Source organism: Schistocerca cancellata, chromosome 11 (genome assembly GCF_023864275.1).
Source record: "Schistocerca cancellata isolate TAMUIC-IGC-003103 chromosome 11, iqSchCanc2.1, whole genome shotgun sequence".
NCBI classification, from domain to species: Eukaryota; Metazoa; Arthropoda; class Insecta; order Orthoptera; family Acrididae; genus Schistocerca; species Schistocerca cancellata.
The window spans coordinates 43379034-43401283 of NC_064636.1; the positions used below are offsets into that span (position 1 = coordinate 43379034).

General features: G+C 46.5%; 1 protein-coding gene and 2 pseudogenes across 4 annotated transcripts in view; 1 reads left to right on the plus strand and 2 right to left on the minus strand.

Moving 5' to 3' along the window:
• The window catches only part of LOC126108513 (coiled-coil domain-containing protein CG32809-like), a 626816-nt gene that overhangs the window by 148180 nt on the left and 456386 nt on the right, over positions 1-22250 (plus strand). The window lies entirely within an intron of this gene.
• Positions 16151-16268, minus strand: LOC126109027 (5S ribosomal RNA; annotated as a pseudogene).
• LOC126109048 (5S ribosomal RNA) lies at positions 18172-18289 on the minus strand (annotated as a pseudogene).

Here is a 22250-nt window from a genome sequence, read left to right on the forward strand (position 1 = left end):
CGCGCTTGACAACTCAAAGGTACGTTGGTACCACCGAGGTTGTTGCCAAGCTGAAGGGGATGTCGAGGGACTTTTCGACGTTTTATTCACGCCCATGTTAATGTTGGACTCTTCACTGCAATTCAGTCTGGCAGCTGCTCCTACGCCTGAGTGTTATGCACCACCTTCGACACCTCTTGTGTGCGGCTTGCCTACCTTGCCTGCTTCGGTTCGTTGGTATTTCTGAATGGTTATGAGTAGTCGCGGAACCCTGTCTTCGGGCAGGATGTTCAGAATTGACCTGTGTCTGATTTTCGTTTTTCGTACACTCTCCTAGGTTGAGATGCCGATCGTAGATGACTAGGACCTACATTTCTCTTTCATTTCCCGGTTCTCTACCGGAAGACGGTCTACCACTTAGTTGTCCGTCGTACAGACTTATCACGGTGGAAGTGTCAGCGCTATCCAGTCACAGTGTCTCCCGCTGCTTCCATCAACCCGGCACGGAATGTAGGTCCGTTATTCCGCGAAAAAGTATTATAAGGATCAAATTTTCAAAAAAAAAAAAAATGGTTCAAATGGCTTTCGACTCAAAAGTTAAATTCAAAAATTTATTAATAGACAGTTGATTTCTCGTCAAAGCGCTATGGGACTTAAAATCAGGTCATCAGTCCCCCAGACTTCGAACTACTTAAACCTAACCAACCTAAGGACATCACACACATCCATGCCCGATGCAGGATTCGAACCTGCGACCATAGCAGCAGCGCGGTTCCGGACTGAAGCGCCTAGAACCGTTCGGCCACAGATGTCGGCTGAAGTTACTCTGCAGCGAAGTGTGCGCTGTTATGAAACTTCCTAGCAGATTAAAACTGTGTGCCGGACCGAGACTCGAACTCGGGACCTTTGCCTTTCACAAGTAAGTGCTCTACCATTTGAGCTACCCAAGCACGACTCACGCCCCGTCCTCACAGCTTAACTTCTGCCAGTACCTCGTCTCCTACCTTCCAAACTTCACAGAAGCTCTCCTGCGAACCTTGCAGAACTAGCACTCCTGAAAGAAAGGATATTGCGGAGACATGGCTTAGCCACAGCCTGGAGGAAAGGTCCCGAGTTCGAGTCTCGGTCGGGCACACAGTTTTGATCTGCCAGGAAGTTTCATATCAGCGCACACTCCGCTGCAGAGTGAAAAGCTCATTCTGGAAACGTCCCCCAGGCTGTGGCTAAGCCATGTCTCCGCAATATCCTTTATGCCAGGAGTGCTAATTCTGCAAGGTTCGCAGGAGAGCTTCTGTAAAGTTTGGAAGGTAGGAGACGAGGTACTGGCAGAAGTGAAGCTGTGAGGACGGTGCGTGAGTCGTGCTTCGGTAGCTCAGATGGTAGAGCACTTTCCCGCGAAAGGCAAAGGTCCCGAGTTCGAGTCTCGGTCGGGCACACAGTTTTGATCTGCCAGGAAGTTTCATATCAGCGCACACTCCGCTACAGAGTGAAAATCTCATCCTGGAACGTCCCCCAGGCTGTGATTAAGCCATGTCTCCGCAATATCCTTTCTGCCAGGAGTGCTAGTTCTGCAAAGTTCGCAGGAGAGATTCTGTAATGTTTGGAAGGTAGGAGACGAGGTACTGGCAGAAGTGAAGCTGTGAGGACGGTGCGTGAGTCGTGCTTCGGTAGCTCAGATGGTAGAGCACTTTCCCGCGAAAGGCAAAGGTCCCGAGTTCGAGTCTCGGTCGGGCACACAGTTTTGATCTGCCAGGAAGTTTCAAGAATTATAAGATTAAGAGGCCGCGAATTTTTTTTTCTTCCTATTGCGGCCTGCTGCCGTTCTGTGGCGAAGCATATCTGCAAAGAAATAAAAAAATAATTACGTAACTTTACTTTCTGGCTATCCTTCGTAACGTTTCCCTTTGCCGTTTGTTGAGCATCGCTGTGACGCTCTCGCACTGTGTGTGTGTGTGTGTGTGTGTGTGTGTGTGTCCGCCTTGAGAGAGAGAAATCGTTGGAGATTTCCGCCTTCCATAATACGGGCTCCCACTGAATGAAATGATTCGTCGCAAAGTGATAACGAGGCGATGCAAAGGAGGCGGAAGCGAAGAGCGGTGCAAAAAGGCTGTAAGGGGGAGGGTCTTTTGTCCTCGTTACGTGACGTCAGGGGGTGGGGGAGGGGGAGGCGATGGGCGGGGCAAGGCGTGGGTCTCCAGGGATCTTTTGTGTCGCTCACAGGAACTTGTTTTAAAATTCTATTTCCCACCAGAAAGACGTCTGCAGGCAGATAGAGGTAAAGGGTGAATAGCACGCGTGGGATGGTGGGAGAGAGAGAGAGGGGGGGAGGGGGGTGGGGGTGGAGGGGGGGAGAAAGACACTGCCAGTTGCACCCACAATTCGTGCCCCCGCTTTACCTCGTGCCACGAAGGGCAGCCCTAGAATTTTATGTTCATATCTGGTAGGCTCATGAATATAAAGTGCGTCCCAGAAATCCCTGTACCCCTTGGTCAGAGTCAAAACAGCGTATTCTGAATTGGAATACATTTTCTTTTTTGAGTCATCAGTCTTCTGGCTGGTTTGATGCGACCCGCCACGAATTCGTCTTCTGTGCCAACCGCTTCATCTCAGAGTAGCACTTGCAACCTACGTCCTCAGTTATTTGCTGGATATATTCCAATTTATGTCTTCTTCTACGGCTTTTGCCCTCTACAGCTCCCTCTAGTAGCGTGTAAGTCATTCCCTGTCTTAACATATTGCATGGGAGCTTAATTATACAATGAAAATATAATTTTAGTAGCTGTGTGTCCGGTTACGAAGTCTCGTAACCAGTTGGCCCTGACTAGTATTAGTATGCAATCTGAGTGCATAAAATAACAATAAAGAATGAAAGGAAATTTCCGTTAACACAGTTGATTAATTAAGTCCCCTGCAACTATAAAAGCTACGTAACAACGAAGCACAAGTGTAACTTTTCTGTGTGTGGAAGTGTGGTTCAACGTACATGTATCTGGCACAGTTCTTCCTCAATACGACAAGAAATTTTAAACACTATTTACAATGAAGTAATTAAAAAAGCCAGAAATACTATAATTGCACATAGAAACCAGAATTACAAGTCTAATACATGAACACGAGCCAGATGCTTTGTTGACTGAACGTGTGACCAAGAGGCATTGTCATTAAGGAAATGTGAAATAATTTTTTTTTTACCTCCATATATATTGAGGAAAAATACACTGTGATCATTGCAACATCTTCCATCTATACATTACACCAACCGAACAGCATTTACTCTCTCGCCCAGTAGAACAACAAATGCACACGACATGCTCTCAACTAGTACAGGTCTCGACATCCTCTCAACAAGCACTGCCCACGGCAACCTCTGAACCACTACTGCCCCAGTGGAGGCGGCTGAAAAATACTCTTTGGCGCTATGTCTGGCGCTGTGACTCAGTGTAGCCACCTTTCAATATGTCCTATTATCCTGTTCCTTCACCTTGTCAGTGTTTTTCACATATTCCTTTCCGATTCTGCGCAGAACCTCTTCATTCCTTAGCTTATCTGTCCAGGTAATTTTTAGCATTCGCCTACCGCACCACATCTGCCGGCCGCGGTGGCCGAGCGGTTCTAGGCGCTACAGTCTGGAACCGCGCGACTGCTACGGTCGAAGGTTCGAATCCTGCCTCGGGCATGGATGTGTGTGATATCCTTAGGTTAGTTAGGTTTACGTAGTTCTACGTCTAGGGGACTGATGCCCATAGTGTTCAGAGCCATTTCAACCATTGTTTTGAGCACCTCAAATGCTTCGCTTTTCTTCTGTTCCGGCTTTCCCACAGTTTATGTTTCACTACCATACAATGCCGTGCTCCAGATGAACATTCTCAGAAATGTCTTCCTCAGACTGAGGTATGCGTTTGATACTAGTGGACTTCTCTTGCCCGGGAATGTGGTGCTAGTATGCTTTCGATATCGTGATTTTGCTGCCTAGGTAGTAGAATTCCTTAACTTCATCTATTTCATGCCCATCAATTCTGATGTTAAGTTTCTCGCTGTTCTCATTTCTGCTACTTCTCATTACTTTCGTTTTTCTTCGATTTTCTCTCAGTCCACATTCTGTTCTCATTAGACTGTTCATTCTCTTCAGCCAATCTTGTAATTCTTCTTCACTTTCACTCAGGATAGCAATGTCATCAGCGAATCGTATCATTGATATCCTTTAACCTTAAATTTTAATTCCACTCCTGAATCTTTTTTTATGTGCCTCATTGCTTCTTCGATGTACAGATTGAACAGTAGGAGAGAAATTATGTATCCCTGTCTTTCACCCTTTTTAATCCGAGCACTTCGTTCTTGGTCGTTCTCCCTTATAATCCCCCCTTTAGGTTACCTCTATTTTTCTCTGAATTTCGAGCATCTTGCAACATTTTAAATTGCCGAACGCTTTTTCCAGGTCAACACTCGTATGAACGTGTTTTGATTTTTCCTTAGTCTTGCTTCCATTATCAGTTGCAACGACAGAGTTGCCTCTGTAGTGTCTTTACCTTTCCTAAAGCCAAACTGATCCTCATCTAACATATCCTCTGTTTTCTTTTCCATTCTTGTCAGCAACTTAATACAGGTAGATATAAAAACTTCTCTTATGAGGCGAAACGTTGCATGGTGGCTTAATTATTTAAAATGCGATAATTTTAGTCGCTGTGTGTCCAGTTACGAAGTCTCGTAACCGGTTGGCCCTGCCTAATATTAGTACGCAATCTGACTGCATAAAATAACAATAAAGAATGAAAGAAAATTTCCGTTAACACAATTGATTAATTAAGTCCCCTGCAACTATAAAAGCTAGGAAACAACAAAGTTCAAGTGTAACTGTTCTGTGTGTGGTAGTGTGGTTTAACGTACATGTACCTGACACGGTTCTTCCTCAATACAACAAGAAATTTTAAACACCATTTACAATGAACTAATTGAAAAACCACAAATACTATAATTGCACATAGAAACCAGAATTACAAGTCTAATACATAAACACAAGCCAGATGCTTTGTTGACTGAACCTGTGACCAGGAGGCATTATTATTAAGGAGATTTGAAATAAGAAAATTTTTTGTTACCTCCATATATATTGACGAAAAATACACTGTGATCATTGCAACATCTTTCATATATACATTACACCAACCGAACAGCATCTACTCTCTCGCCCAACAGAACAATAACTGCACGCGACATGCTCTCAACTAGTAATGCTCTCACGTTATGACTACTGCGCATCGCGAGACTGAATGCCCCCCCCCCCCCCGCCCCCCGCCCCCCCGCCCCACGCCCTGGTGGCGTTGCGAGCAAAGCATATAAGCAAAGCAGAGACAAATTGGGAACCATTATAGCGACGATACCTCTCCCAATTGGGGAAACCCGCTGAGATAGCCACTCTGACACCCTGGTACCCGGCAGAGAACTGGCAATGTGATTAACTGTGACCATTCCACCTTCGTGCGACATTTTTCCCGCAATGGGGAATGATCAAAAATCGAGTGTATGGGTACCGTATATCTAACCCAAAATCACAAAATATCAGCGGGTGGCCGTATGCGCATCTCTGACATACGGAAAAGAAAGGAATATCTGAGCCCAAACAAAGCAACAACTCACCATACAAACACCTGAGCGCGTCCACAAAAGATGATGTTATGTATCTGTTGGAACAGCGATGGTGTGGCGTATGTGGCGTACTACGAATTGCTTCCCCGAGGTGTAACCATCACTGCTGGCATTTGTTGTCAACAACTGAGCGTCTTGCAGAAACAACCCCAGAACAACGACCAAGAGGACTGCGTGATGTGATTCTACTTGTAGTGGTTAATAAAAAAGAAAAAGAGAAGAAAAGAAAAGGTTGAAAATGCGGGAAGAAATCGCGAGTAAAAAGGGTCTTTTTTTTTTTTTTAATCGTTAATGACCGTGAAAAAGGGAAAGAATGAAATTCAAGTCGGACTTCGTGTTACAGAAAAGTTATCGGACTTCGTGATTCGGAAAAGCTATTGTTGGGGTGGTCCTTGTGGCGTTTCTGAGCACAAGTTAAACCAATTTCCACTACAAAAATTATTTGAAACAGAACAGAGAATAACAAAATGTAATGCCCGCATCTCGTGGTCGTGCGGTAGCGTTCTCGCTTCCCACGCCCGGGTTCCCGGGTTCGATTCCCGGCGGGGTCAGGGATTTTCTCTGCCTCGTGATGGCTGGGTGTTGTGTGCTGTCCTTAGGTTAGTTAGCTTTAAGTAGTTCTAAGTTATAGGGGACTGATGAACATAGATGTTAAGTCCCATAGTGCTCAGAGCCATTTGAACCATTTTCAACAAAATGTAACTGACAGGGGGAAATGGCGTAGATAAGAGTTCATCCTTTACCACGTTAACATGTCTTCTTTCGTGCGGCGGCCAGGTCTTCAAAAATCTCCTATTTCTGCGTGAAAAGTCTGCTCCGAAATCTAGCAATAAGTTTCATCGTCCAGGAATTTCTAATGTATACAATACCGTCTTGATATTAAATGCAATTTATTTTACGTTACTTCCCTCCTCCAAATGTCATAACAACTTCCACAATATGTCTACACATTAATAACTTTTTTGGTCTCCATCAGATCACGTCTGCATTAAGCTTCTGCTCTCGAGAGACAATAGACGGATAGAAAAAAAAAAGAGTTACAATTTTAATATTTTCTGTGCCGTCGAGCGCTCATACCGCTGCGACGGTATAATTTATGTCTGAGGGAACGAGTGTAGCGCGGCAAAATTCAGAGTCCCGCTACATACTCCACGATAACGGCCGTGGCCCACTGTGCTAGGCTGACAGAACACACTGTACAAGACTTGGGTTGGGAAGTCATTCCACACTTGATCTTGCGCCCTCCAATTTTCACCTTTCCCGCTCCCTATGAAACGACCTTCAAAGAACTTCATTTTCGTATGAAAATTCACTCCGAACACGGCTCGACGATTATTTTTTGCCTCAGAATCACGTGATTTCTGCAGCTGAGGAATTGAGAAATTACCTCAGCGTGGGCAGACTGCTGTTTATAGTGAAAGAGAATGACTCATGCCTGTGTTATGTGTAACTATTGATTGGCGACTCCACGGAGTGTTCTGTGCACCACGACCAGATAATGGATATACTTAGAAGGAGAGACAGCAGTGGTCGTATTTTTTTTGTTTTATTAACCGCAAAATCGATTTTCGGTCACTTAGTGACCATCCTCAGTGCTGTAATATACAATTTAAATTGGTAGGCACTGGTGTCAACAAGCTTCAGTCCGGAACCGCGCTGCTGGTACGGTCGCAGGTTCGAATCCTGCCTCGGGCATGGATGTGTGTGATGTCCTTAGGTTAGTTAGGTTTAAGTAAAACTTCCTGGCAGATTAAACCTGTGTGCCCGACCGAGACTCGAACTCGGGACCTTTGCCTTTCGCGGGAAGTGCTCTACCAACTGAGCTACCGAAGCACGACTCACGCCCGGTACTCACAGCTTTACTTCTGCCAGTATCTGGTCTCCTACTTTCCAAACTTTACAGAAGCTCTCCTGCGAACCTTGCAGAAGTAGCACTCCTGAAAGAAAGGATCTAGCGGAGACATGGCTTAGCCACAGCCTGGGGGATGTTTCCAGAATGAGATTTTCACTCTGCAGCGGAGTGTGCGCTGATATGAAACTTCCTGGCAGATTAAAACTGTGTGCCCGACCGAGACTCAAACTCGGGACCTTCGCCTTTCGCGGACAAGTGCTCTACCATCTGAGCTACCGAAGCACGACTCACGCCCGGTACTCACAGCTTTACTTCTGCCAGTATCTCGTCTCCTACCGTCCAAACTTTACAGAAGTTTCTGCAAAGGTTCTGCAAGGTTCGCAGGAGACCTTCTGTAAAGTTCGGAAGGTAGGAGACGAGATACTGGCAGAAGTAAAGCTGTGAGTACCGGGCGTGAGTCGTGCTTCGGTAGCTCAGATGGTAGAGCACTTGCCCGCGAAAGGCAAAGGTCCCGAGTTCGAGTCTCGGTCGGGCACACAGTTTTAATCTGCCAGGAAGTTTCATATCAGCGCACACTCCGCTGCAGAGTGAAAATCTCATTCTAGGTTTAAGCAGTTCTAAGTTCTAGGGGACTGATTACCTCAGATATTAAGTCCCATAGTGCTCACAGCCATTTGAACCATTTTGAACCGTTTCTCCGTAACAAGGTACCTCAGTGTATACTGCTGACTTCCTTTGCATTTTTTTCCCTTCCGGATTTCTAATGAAATGCTCATTCGCTTTTTGTTTGTTTACTTGTAGAGGGAGAAGGACATTAGGTTTTAATGTCCCGTCGACATCGAGGTCCTTAGAGAGGGAGCACAAGCTCGGATTAGGAAAGGATGGAGAAGGAAAACAGCTGTGTCCTTTCGAAGGAACCATCCGGGCGTTTGGTTTAAGCGATTTAAGGAAATCTCGTGAAAACTAAATGAGGATGGCCGGATGCGGGTTTGAACCGTCGTCCTCCTGAATGCGACTCCAGTGTGCTAACCACAGCGCTGGGACATTTTTACTGCCAGCCAAGTTTCCAGAAAAGCTTTAACATGAAATATTCAGTACGCTGTTGGAAGTTCGGTTTAACTATTTCACAAGCTGAAAAGAAAAAAACCGCTTGGCTTAAATGAAAGGAGGCCATCCAGGCTTCTGTAGTACAGGAACAAGCCTCCTGGAAACAGCATAATTCTCGCCAGTTAGCAAAGGGTAAATAGAAACAGTATTTGGATAGGGCGGGAAACGGTGGTAATTGTGTTATTAGTGAGAACAAAAGAGGGTGTAACAGCGGCGATATCGGAACGGGGACTTTTTCGAAATCCCCGGCGGTTTGTCGGGGGAGAGGAGATTTTCCGATAATGGGATGTGAGCGACCGTGATTACAATGGCAGAGGCGTCGTTCTCAATGGCCGCTTCCTGCCGCCGGATTAACGTTTATGACGAGGTACGGTCGCCATTTTATTGGGAGAGGGGGAAGTTCGGGGGTGGGGGTGGGAGTGGGGGAGGCAGGGAACACTAGTAACGTATATTGGTATCGAAAGCTGTTAGTCGATTCTCAGCGAAGTACTCGATCGTTGAGCTGTGTTTCTTTTCGCTTGGTTTCATCATAGCGGCTCGCTATACACGGCGCTGGAGAAATACTGTAGGCCAGTGGCAGGTTAAGAGAACATTACAAGAACATAAACGCAGAACAAAAAAATCTTCGAGCCGGGTGTACTCTCTCTCGCTTTTACTGTGTATATGTGTGTGTGTGTGTGTTTCACCTTGAAATTTCCAGTACAGCGTTGGAAATTGGGTTTAACTATTTCGCACTCTGAAGAAAAAAAAAAAAAAAAACAACGGCTTTGCTTTAACGGCAGCGGACCATCCAACGCCTGTAATAACAGAAACAAACCCATTGCAGGCAGCGTAAGAGATTTTTGCCAGTTACGAAAAACTGTAACTTGCTAAAATCGTAATCAGTGGCAGCTTCTAGGCGATTGTGGAAGAGGCTGTGGAGTGGAGTAATAGAACCCAGTACGTTGTCCTCGACGGTGAGTGTTCATCGGAGGTGAGGGTATCATCTGTAGAGTTCCAGGGAAGTGTGGTAGGTCCGCTGTTGTTTTCTATCTACATAAATGATCTTTTGGATAGGGTGGATAGCAGGGTGCGGCTGTTCGCTGATGATGCTGTGGTGTACGGGAAGGTGTCGTCGTTGAGTGACTGTAGGAGGATACAAGATGACTTGGACAGGATTTGTGATTGGTGTAAAGAATGGCAACTAACTCTAAATATAGGTAGATGTAAATTAATGCAGATGAATAGGAAAAAGAATCCCGTAATATTTGAATACTCCATTAGTAGTGTAGAGCTTGACACAGTCACGTCGATTAAATATTTGGGCGTAACATTGCAGAGCGATATGAAGTGGGACAAACATGTAATGGCAGTTGTGGGGAAGCCGGATAGTCGCCTTCGGTTCATTGGTAGAATCTTGGGGAGATGTGGTTCATCTGTAAAGGAGACCGCTTATAAAACACTAATACGACCTATTCTTGAGTACTGCTCGAGCGTTTGGGATCCCTATCAGGTCGGATTGAGGGAGGAAATGGAAGCAATTCAGAGGCGGGCTGCTAGGTTTGTTACTGGTAGGTTTGATCATCACGCGAGTGTTACGGAAATGCTTCAGGAACTCGGGTGGGTGTCTCTAGAGGAAAGGAGGCGATCTTTTCGCGAATCGCTGCTGAGGAAATTTAGAGAACCAGCATTTGAGGCTGACTGCAGTACAATTTTACCGCCGCCAACTTACAATTCGCGGAAAGACCACAAAGATAAGAGAGATTAGGGCTCGTACAGAGGCATATAGGCACTCATTTTTCCCTCGTTCTCTTTGGGAGTGGAACAGCGAGAGAAGATGCTAGTTGTGGTATGAGGTACCCTCTGCCACGCAGCGTGTGGTGGATTGCGGAGTATGTATATACAGGGCTATTACAAATGATTGAAGCGATTTCATAAATTCACTGTAGCTCCATTCATTAACATATGGTCACGACACACTACAGATACGTAGAAAAACTCATAAAGTTTTGTTCGGCTGAAGCCGCACTTCAGATTTCTGCCACCAGAGCGCTCGAGATCGTAGTGGGACAAAATGGCGACAGGAGCCGAGAAAGCGCATGTCGTGCTCGAAATGCACTCACATCAGTCAGTCATAACAGTGCAACCACACTTCAGGACGAAGTTCAACAAAGATCCACCAACTGCTAACTCCATTCGGCGATGATATGCGCAGTTTAAAGCATCAACGATGCTTTCGAACTCATTGGTGGGGACATGCTGCGCCGAGTGTTGGAGGAACTTGATTTCTGCCGAATCACTAAAGGGGCACATATAGAACATTTGTGAATGCCTAAAAAAACTTTTTGAGTTTTTGTATGTGTGTGCAAAGCATTGTGAAAATATCTCAAATAATAAAGTTATTGTAGAGCTGTGAAATCGCTTCAATCATTTGTAATAATCCTGTAGATGTACAAACGGCATGCAACGAACTTCAATCTGGCATCAAGGGTACTACTGGCTTCGATTTGCAAGTAAGTAGCATTTCGACGCTACCGCTCATCTTTCTGTCTCTACTATCCAATGTCACTATCTCATCCTAATGCTTCTGTAGTCCGATTAAACTTAACTGACAGTTGAAGTCCGTCTCGTGCTGCTACATTGTTGCCACATCCGCTGTCGGCTGTCGCTCGCTTGTTCGCGACACAAAAACATGGCGGGTGGCTCGACAAATGCTATTAGTGTGTAACGCGGAGCAACGTTGGAAGCGGCTCCCGCGAAGTATAACGCAAATGCGAGGAGCTCTGTCGACCAGCTACTGAACTGCCGCAGATGATGCGTTTCGTAGCCCTGGATTTAAACTCGTGTGCTAACCTGTTGTTGTTGTTGTCTTCAGTCCTGAGACTGGTTTGATGCAGCTCTCCATGCTACTCTATCCTGTCCAAGCTTCTTCATCTCCCAATACCTACTGCAACCTACATCCTTCTGAATCTGCTTAGTGTATTCATCTCTTGGTCTCCCCCTACGATTTTTACCCTCCACGCTGCCCTCCAATACTAAATTTGTGATCCCTTGATGCCTCAGAACATGTCCTACTAACCGGTCCCTTCTTTTTGTCAAGTTGTGCCACAAACTCCTCTTCTCCCCAATTCTATTGAATACCTCCTCATTAGTTATGTGATCTACCCATCTAACCTTCAGCATTTTTCTGTAGCACCACATATCGAAAGCTTCTATTCTCTTCTTGTTTAAACTATTTATCGTCCATGTTAAACTGTTTCCTCTGCCGTGTTTCACGGCTGTGACAGCCGGTCCTGATGACCGGGCGGTTCTAGGCGCTACAGTCTGGAACCGCGCGACCGCTACGGTCGCAGGTTCGAATCCTGCCTCGGGCAGGGATGTATGTGATGGCCTTAGTTAGGTTTAAGTAGTTCTGTTCTAGGGGACTGATAACCTCAGATGTTAAGTCCCATAGTGCTCAGAGCCATTTGAACCATTTTTGAACGGCTGTGACAAGACGAAAGTATGTTCGTGCACGCAGACGCACTTGGGCGTGCGTGCGCATGGAGTTAGGAGCAGTTTGTCTGCTACAGCGAAGGACGGTAGAATAGGGAAGGTAGTGCTGCCTAGGCCGAGCACAGCCTTCTCGGTTAGATACTGTGTAACGCTTGCTCCCTTTAGTAGGTCTAAGTAGCAGTCATTTCTGAGAACGTATTTGATACATTATAAAGAATCACTCCAATGCACTTATACGCATTCAGCACCAAATGTTGTTGACACACGAGTATGGCGGCCGTGGCTTCACGTTTGTGGCGTAAGCGTATCTCCCCTTATTCTAACCTGAGGTCACAGAAATCGCAGAAGTAGCAGAAATCGCAGATATCGCGGAAGTAGCAGAAACCGCAGAAATAGCAGTGGCGGAGGGATACACGACCTAGGTTCCTTAACTGCGACTCTTAACCGCGACAAATCACAGTTAAGAATAACAGATACTGAAAAGTAGCATTCACAGAAATCACTGATATCGGAAAATCGCAGTTTAGCCCATCACTACTAACCTCCTCGGCTACTGCGCTAGCACCCCTACAGACAGAGCCGGGGGTTCCCCCACTTCAAGCCCAATCCCGCACCTGGTTCCCTCGAGCCATGCGTTTGCCGTTTGTTTTATTTTTTAATTACCCTTCAGGCCGTTACGCAGCGCTGCAGTTGCGCGGCCAATATCAGCAGGCGTTAAAAGCTCGCCTTCACGAACTAAATCCTCCCCAATCGCTCTTTTTCCTCTCGTTGTTGTTTTTTTATTACGGCTTTTATTTCGTCTTTCCCCCATAGTCCCTCAGCTTGTCTCGTCGTGGCTTTTGAAGCACTCCCCTCCCGCCCCCCGCCCCTCCCCCAACACACACACACAATCTCCCATAGTCTTCCTTCTCTCTCTCCCTCACTCTTCTCCCTTTCGTTAATGCCACAGAGCTAATACGAGGGGTCCTATGTAGATTGTGACGTCACAGCAGGAATTAGTTCGTTGTGTGTGCGGCGAAAAGTCACGCAAAGTACGAGAGAGAAGGGGACCTTGATGAATGGCGCTGCGCCAGTCATTTGTCGTCACGCGCGTGTATGCGGAGAGAGAGGGAGAGAGAGAGAGAGAGAGAGAGAGAGAGAGAGAGAGAGAGAGAGAGAGAGAGGACTCTTGTTGACTGACGGTGAGAAACAAAAGAACGCGCCGCACGGGCTGCAGGAAGTATGTTAAGGGGGCAGCGAAGAGAGAAAGAAAAAAGGACGGTGCAGCGGTTCTGTATGAGGAGGACCAATAATCACCGAATTAGCTGGAAGAACAATCGGCGATCGAGTAACAAAACACAAGCGTGACGGGGTGCAGAGAAAAACAGCTCAGTCGCGCCACCGAACTTTGCACGAGAAAATCGCGTCGCGTCCACACGTCAACAAATACGGCGCGAACCATAACTCCACAAACACTTTCAGCGGTGGCAGTATAGAACAAAACAAGAAACAAAGTGTCTAGTAGTCATGGGCTCCAAATTACACACCTCAAGAGCAATACTCAGTTCTTCATCTCCGTTGCTGTGAGACATTCCTGGTTAGTCTGTGGTGGCCTTATTGCGCTTAAGAGAAATCTAAATGCGGAAGGATAGTAGAGGAATAAAAAAAACGGCTCTGAGCACTATGGGACTTAAGATCTATGGTCATCAGTCCCCTAGAACTTAGAACTACTTAAACCTAACTAACCTAAGGACATCACACAACACCCAGGCATCACGAGGCAGAGAAAATCCCTGACCCCGCCGGGAATCGAACCCGGGAACCCGGCCGTGGGAAGCGAGGACAGTATAGGAATAGTTCAGAGGCAATAACTATACCATCAGAACAATTCATGTCACAAAACAGCGTCTGAGAGGCAATGGTTTGTGCACAATAACATTCCTGTAACCCAATACCATTCTGGATCACTTATGATGTCAACTACGCGCCACACACCACCGTTCAACTCTACCTTCTCTGGTTTCGCCTCGCCACGAAGAATATGATGCCATTCCTCCAGCCGGCCGGGGTGGCCGAGCGGTTCTAGGCGCTTCAGTCTGGAACCGCGTGACCGCTACGGTCGCCGGTTCGAATCCTGCCTCGGGCAGGGATGTGTGTGGTGTCCTTAGGTTAGTTAGGTTTAAGTAGTTCTAAGTTCTAGGGGACTGATGACCTCAGAAATTAACTCCCATAGTGCTCAGAGCCATTTGAACCATTCTTCCATACAGATTCAGACAAAAATATAGTTTATGCTTATCCATTACGGATATTTTAGAACCGTGACTGTATATTGAATGTAAATAAGTTATACACAACTGCAACCAGTCACTTTTTTTCAATATTAATGCTTTATTACATGAACCGGTTTTCGAACCTTTTCAGGTTCATCTTCAGATGGTTACAGTTGTGTATAAGTTATTTACAAAAAATAGTTCAAATGGCTCTGAGCACTATGGGGCTTAACACCTGAGGTCATCAGTCCCCTAGAGCTTAGAACAGGGCTTAACAACTGGCCAGTTTTGAGCGCGAGTACTCGCGTCTGCTCAGGCACGTGCTCGCGAGCAGGTGCAAGGTCGCGGAGTAGGGAGGGAGGGGAGGGAGGGGAAATGCGCGCGCACGTTTGAATGTGATCTCGCGTTCTTAGCAGATTTAACTAGCCATCCGAATCCTTTGAACATTTCACTACAAGGTAAAGATCTGCTAATTACTCATTTCATAGATCGAATACGAGCTTTTAAAATGAAATTGACACTTTAGGTGAGTCAGCTGGAAACAGGAAACCTAGCTCATTTTCCTAAATTATCATCCATGCAAGATTTTCACAAAGACTGTGAACGTTATTCACATAGTTTAGCTGATCAGCGCTTTCAAGATCTGACAGCACTAGACAGTGATTCCGATCTGTTCTCCTCTCCATATTCAGCGAATATTTAAGAGATTCGTCCTGAGCTGCAACTAGAAATTATTGACTTGCAGTGTGACAGAGAATACGGAGACAAATTTCAGAACAAGAAAAACATTTTCGAATTCTACAGACACTTCCCTCAGGATAGATTTCCTCGTTTGCACAAACTGGCGGCTACGATAATATCAATGTTCGGTTCCACGTATGTTTGTGAACAACTGTTCTCTGCAATGAAATGTAAACAAGACGCGCCTGAGAAACGCATTGTCTGATCGAAATTTAAACTGCACGCTGCGCCTACAAGGCACAAGAACAATTACTCCGAACATAGACGCAATTGTAAAGGGCAAAAAGTACAAGATAACCGAGAATCCCACACTTCGGTGACACCTTTTATTGTGTAACAGTTCACAAATTAATGCGAATGTAGAGGCATACACTAAGCTAATAAAATTATGTGGCACGTGTAGATTCTCCTTTATTTGTTTCATTTGTCGCAGTAATAATTCGTGAGTGATATCCCTGCAGGTGGCCGCGGACTTACATTGACTGGCGGCAGCTGTTGTGTGCCCCACGTGACTCTCCCCACTCTCCGCTCTGGTCCGGTAGTGGGGGTAGCGTGCTCGCGCCTTGCTGCTCACAGCTTGCTCCGCGAGCACGTATGTTGTGAAGCTCTGGTGTAGAACTACTTAAACCTGACTAAGCTAAGGACATCACACACATCCATGCCCAAGGCAGGATTCGAACCTGCGACCGAAGCTGTCGCGCGGTTCGAGACTGAAGCGCCCAGCACCGCTCGGCCACATCGGTCGGCCAGATTGAGACACCTCATCGAAAGTGTCCCCCAGAAGACGTTAAGCTGTTGTTAGGGCGAAAGGTGGAAGGGTGGACTCACCGACATTAATGCCCACTAATGGTTGTCGGGACGCTTTCGATCGGGTAGTATATTTCTACGAGCGTCATTATGATCACCGAAAAAAAAAAGCTCCGTCTTCAGGCGACAAGTGGCCCATCGGGACCATCCGACCGCCGTGTCATCCTCAGCTGAAGATGGCGTGTGATCAGCACACCGCTCTCCCGGTCGTTACGATGGTTTTGTTTGACTGGAGCCGCTACTATTCGGTCGAGTAGCTCCTCAGTTGGCATCACGAGGCTGAGTGCACCCCGAAAAATGGCAACAGCGCATGGCGTCTCGGATGGTCACCCATCCAAGTGACGACCACGCCCGACAGCGCTTAACTTCGTTGATCTGACGGGAACCGGTGTATCCACCGCGGCAAGGCCGTAGCCGCATGATCGTGAGAGGCACACACAAAATCTTTCTCTCCTGTTGAGGCAAGTATAAGTCTTTCTTTCTGTATTGTGCTATTTCGGTAACACACTGACGGAAAACAAAATACGACACTAAGGAGTTGTGTGATATACACGAAAGTTGGTAGGCGTGTTTCTACTTCTAAAAGACGATATCTGTTCAAATTTTGCGCACAAAAGTGGGGCTAGTAGCGCGACTACGAGGATACAAATCAGGTTTGTATTTTAACTAAATTTCAGTCTTGAGCACAACACTTATGTCTCAATAACATAGGTGACCGGTTTCGGTTATATTTATACAGGGTGTTACAAAAAGGTATGGCCAAACTTTCAGGAAATATTCCTCACACACAAATAAAGAAAAGATGTTATGTGGACATGTGTGCGGAAACGCTTAATTTTCATGTTAGAGCTCATTTTAGTTTCGTCCACCTACGCTCAATGGAGCACGTTATCATGATTTCATACAGGATACTGTATCTGTGCTGCTAGAACATGTGCCTTTACAAGTACGACACAACATGTGGTTCATACACAATGGGCACCGGGCATTACAATCGAAGTGTTCGTACGCTTCTCAACAACAGCACTGTCATGGTCATCCCACGCATCCTGACTGCAGATCTGTACGTCAGTCTGGTGAGTCGACCATTCAAAAACGGCATTCGAAGGACTGTATTTCAACAGGATAATGCTTGCCCACATACCACTGCTGACACCCGACACGCTCTACACAGTGTCGACGTGTTGCCTTGACCTGCTCGATCACCAGACCTGTCTCAAATCGAGCACTTACGGGACATCATTGGACGACCATTCCAGTGTCATCCAAAAACATCATTAACCATCTCTCTATTGATCGACGAAAAAATCGGGAGCTTCAAGGACAGCTCTGATCCAGACGCCCTGTAGTGGGCATTCCACTGACCCCAAACCACTGCCGTTTTCGACCTCAGTAGTGTCCAGCGACATGTCATTGGAGGGCAAGGTGGAGGTATGATGAAAGCTGGTTCTGCCCCGGTGCCAGTGGTTGCCGTGTGTTGGTTAGGAGGAGGACAGCTGAGGGCGTGCAAACAATGTGTCTGTGTGCTGAACACACTGGACCTGCACATGGAGTTATGCTCTGACACGCCATTTCCCTATTACAGCAGGAGCACTTACACGGTTTCCCACGCACCACGACTGCAAATCTGTACGTCAGTCTGATGATTCGGCCTGTTGCGCTGGCCATTCGTGAACAGCATTCCAGGTGATGTTTTCCAACAGGATAACGCTCGACCCCATACCGCTGTTGTAACGCTACATACGCTACATAGTGTCGATCTGTCGCCTTAGCCTGCTCGATCACCAAATCTGTGTCCAACTCAGCACATATGGGACATCATTGGATGACAACTCCAGCATCATACACAAACAGCATTAATCTCTGTATTGACCGACCAAGTGCAACAGGCACGGAAGTCCATCCCACAAACTGACACCCGGCACCTGTACAACAGAATGCATGCACGTTTGTATGCTTGCACTCAACATTCTCGCGGATACACCGGCTATTAATGTACAAGCATTTCACAATTGCAACGGCTTATCTCGTGCTTACATTAACCTGTGATTTTTCAAAGTTAATCATTTAAATACGTTACCTAGACAAATGTATTCCCGAAATTTCAATCTCTACTCACGAACAGGCTATGAAGGCCCACAGGCACCGACCGGCCGTCGTGTCGTCCTCAGCCGACTGGTGTCGCTGGATGCGGATATGGAGGGGCATGTGGTCAGCACACCGCTCTCCCGGCCGTATGTCAGTTTCCGAAACCGGAGCCGCTGCTTCTCAGTCAAGCAGCTCCTCAGTTTGCCTCACAAGGGCTGAGGGCACCCCGCTTGCCAACAGCGCTGGGCAGACCAGATGGTCACCCATCCAAGTGCTAGCCCACCCCGACAGCGCTTAACTCCGGTGATCTGACGGGAACCGGCGTTACCCCTGCGGCAAGGCCGTTGGCGAAATTTCAGTACTCCACATTAATTATTCGTTGCTATTGAATTTTTTTCTGTCATTGTATGTGTGGCTATAGCTGTCTTGTAAGCAATGTAAGTGACGCATTGGACAGGTATCTGTAGTAAGTCACATATGAGTAATCCACTGTTTCACTCGACTCATAGTTTCCTTAATAACGACAGGAGATTTCTTTGTTACCGTTTGGCCAGAGGTGGTACTATAGACCAAGGCAGGATGAAATTGTGATGAAAACATGGGCTCTAAAATATGTACCTTAATTGCTACGAGCACTTCTTGAATTTCCCTACTGTGAAACACATCTCTTCTACTGAACAAGAACTCATGGGTCTTACCACGTGCATTCTAGAACACATGTTTACAGGGAATTTTTTTCTTGGTTTTCTCGATGCTACACAATGTGGAAGGCAAAGAGCTAGCAGTGGAAAATATATGTATTTCTTGGCACTGTAGATGAACAAGTGCTGGTAAGTCTAATTGCACGTTTTTTTTTCTTCTTTGGTCGATAGTATCTCATCAGAAAGTGTCGGTGAATTGACTGGTTGTTCCGTCGGTTCTTGGTAGAACATTTTATACATTATTAACGAAAATCTACATCTACATCACCATCCATACTCCGCAAGTCACCTGACGGTGTGTGGCGGAGGGTACCTTGAGTATATCGATTCTATTCCAGTCTCGTATTGTTTGTGGAAAGAAAGATTGTCGGTATGCCTCTGTGTGGGCTCTAATCTCTCTGATTTTATCCTCATGGTCTCTTCGCGAAATATACGTAGGAGGGAGCAATATACTGCTTGACTCCTCGGTGAAGGTATGTCCTCGAAACTTCAACAAAAGCCCGTACCGAGCTACTGAGCGTCTCTCCTGCAGAATCTTCCACTGGAGTTTATCTATCATCTCCGTAACGCTTTCGCGATTACTAAATGATCCTGTAACGAAGCGCGCTGCTCTCCGTTGGATCTTCTCTATCTCTTCTATCAACCCTGTTTGGTACGGATCCCACACTGCTGATCATTATTCGAGCAGTGGGCGAACAAGTGTACTGTAACCTACTTCCTTTGTTTTCGGACTGCATTTCCTTAGGATTCTTCCTATGAATCTCTGTCTGGCATCTGCTTTACCGACGATCGACTTTATATGGTCATTCCATTTTAAATCACTCCTAATGTGTACTCCCAGATAATTTATGGAATTAACTGCTTCCAGTTGCTGACCTGCTCTATTGTAGCTAAATGATATGGGATCTTTCTTTCTATGTATTCGCAGCACATTACACTTGTCTACATTGAGATTCAATTGCCATTCCCTGCACCATGCGTCAGTTCGCTGCAGATCCTCCTGCATTGTGTGGGTTTTGTCGGTGAAGTTTTGGTTGACCCAATACAGTCCACAAGGCTACAACCCATCTTCCGGTATGTGGCGGAGTATACGTGCCTCTTCCCTTCCCCTCCTAGCCGGCCGCGGTGGTCTAGCGGTTCTAGGTGCTCCAGTCCGGAGCCGCGCTGCTGCTACGGTCGCAGGTTCGAATCCTGCTTCGGGCATGGGTGTGTGTGATGTCCTTAGGTTAGTTAGGTTTAAGTAGTTCTAAGTTCTAGGGGACTGATGACCACAGCAGTTGAGTCCCATAGTGCTCAGAGCCATTTGAACCATTTGAACCTCCCCTCCCCCCCTAACCCTCCCTCCCTCCTTCCAACCTTTCTCTGTTCCTTTCGTGGATCAGGAGTTTTCTCCTGGTGGTCATGTAGCGAGAAGCATGCGAGAGGAACTTACACACAGTTCCCAGATTTTTTCTTAGAATTTACGCGGTCGTTATTCAGACACTAAACCTCTCTGTGACGCACAACGGCTCTGTTGTAGCGCCTGCGACAGTAGTCTGTTGAGCATCTCCTTAACGCCTTTGGGCTGAATAAACGATGCCGTCACAAACAGCGCTGCCCTTCTCTACCTCCTGATGGGCAGCGCTTAAGAAACGGCCGCAGCAGTTCTTTGTAAGCTACCTCTTTCGTGCGTAAGTCCCATTTCATTAAGATTTTCCTGACGAATATCAAACTGTCATCTGCTTTTCCTACAATTTCTTTTGCGTGGACGTTGCACTTCAGGTCACTGCGGATTGTTGATCCTTGGTTCTTTAACATAGGTACCGTCTCCAGGGAAGGAAGGGAGATTGGGCATAATATCCCGTCGACATCGAGGGCGTTAGAGATGGAGCACGAGCTCGGGTTCTGTCAAGGATGGGGAAGGAAATCGGCCGTGTCCTTCCAAGGAACCATCCCGGCATTCGCCTTAAGCGATTTAGGGAAATCACGGAAAAGCTAAGTGGCCGGACGCGGGTTTGAACCGCTGCACTCCTGAATGCGAGGCAAGGTTGCTAAACACTGCGCCAGCTCGCACGGTTTAGTAATTCCTTCGTATTCTTAGTAAAGAAATTGGTCAGTTCACTTTTATAAAAATTTTATGTGAAAAGTACACTACATGCCATCAAAATTGCTACACCAAGAAGAAATGCAGATGATAAACGGGTATTCATCGGACAAATATATTATACTAGAATTGCCATGTGATTACATTTTGACTCAATTTGGGTGCATAGATCCTGACAAATCAGTACCCAGAATAACCACCTCTGGCCGTAATAACGACCTCGATACGCCTGGGCATTGAGTCCAACAGAGCTTGGATGGCGTGTACAGGTACAGCTGGCCATGCAGCTTCAACACGATACCACAGTTCATCAAGACTAGTGACTGGCGTGACGAGCCAGTTGCTCGGCCACCATTGACCAGACATTTTCAATTGATGAGAGATCTGGAGAATATGCTGGTCTGTGCAGAAGTCGAACATTTTCTCTATCCAAAAAGGCCGTACATGACCTGCAAATGCGATCGTGCGTTATCCTACTGAAATGTAAGGTTTCGCAGCGATAGAATGAAGGGTAGAGCCACGGGTCGTAACACATCTGAAACGTAACGTCCACTGTTCAAAGTGCCGTCAATGAGAACAAGAGGTGACCGAGACCTGTAACCAATGGCACCCAATACCATCACGCCGGGTGATACGCCAGTACGGCGATGACGAATACACACTTCCAATGTGCGTTCACCACGATGTCGCCAAATACGGATGCGACCATCACGATGGTGTAAACAGAATCTGGACTCATCCGAAAAATTGACGTTTTGCCATTCGTGCACCCATGTTCGTCGTCGAGTACACCATCGCAGGCGCTCCTGTCTGTGATGCAGCGTCAAGGGTAACCGCAGCCACGGTCTACGAGCTGATAGTCCGTGCTGCTGCAAACGTCGTCGAACTGTTCGTGCAGATGGTTGTTGTCTTGCAAACGTGCCCATGTGTTGACTCAGGGATCGAGACGTGGCTGCACGATCCGTTACAGCCATGGGGGTAAGATGCCTGTCATCTCGACTGCTAGTGATACGAGGCCGTTGGGATCCAGCACGGCGTTCCGTATTATCCTCCTGAACCCACCGATTGCACATCCTGCTAACAGTCATTGGATCTCGACCGACGTGAGCAGCAGTGTCGCGATACGATAAACCGCAATCACGATAGGCTACAATCCGACCTTTATCAAAGTCGGAAACGTGATGCTACTCATTTCTCCACCTTACACGAGGCATCACAACAACGTTTCACCAGGCAACGCCGGTCAACTGCTGTTTGTGTATGAGAAATCGGTTGGAAACTTTCGTCATGTCAGCACGTTGTAGGTGTCGCCACCGGCGCCAACCTTGTGTGAATGCTCTGAAAAGCTAATCATTTGCATATGACAGCATCTTCTTCCTGTCGGTTAAATTTCACGTCTGTAACACGTCATCTTCGTGGTTTAGTAATTTTAATGGCCAGTAGTGTATAAAAGCTGAAGAAGATGTCATTACAACTTATTGCGTAAGTTTTATATAATTTAGTTACCTGCAACAAATGAGTGTAAA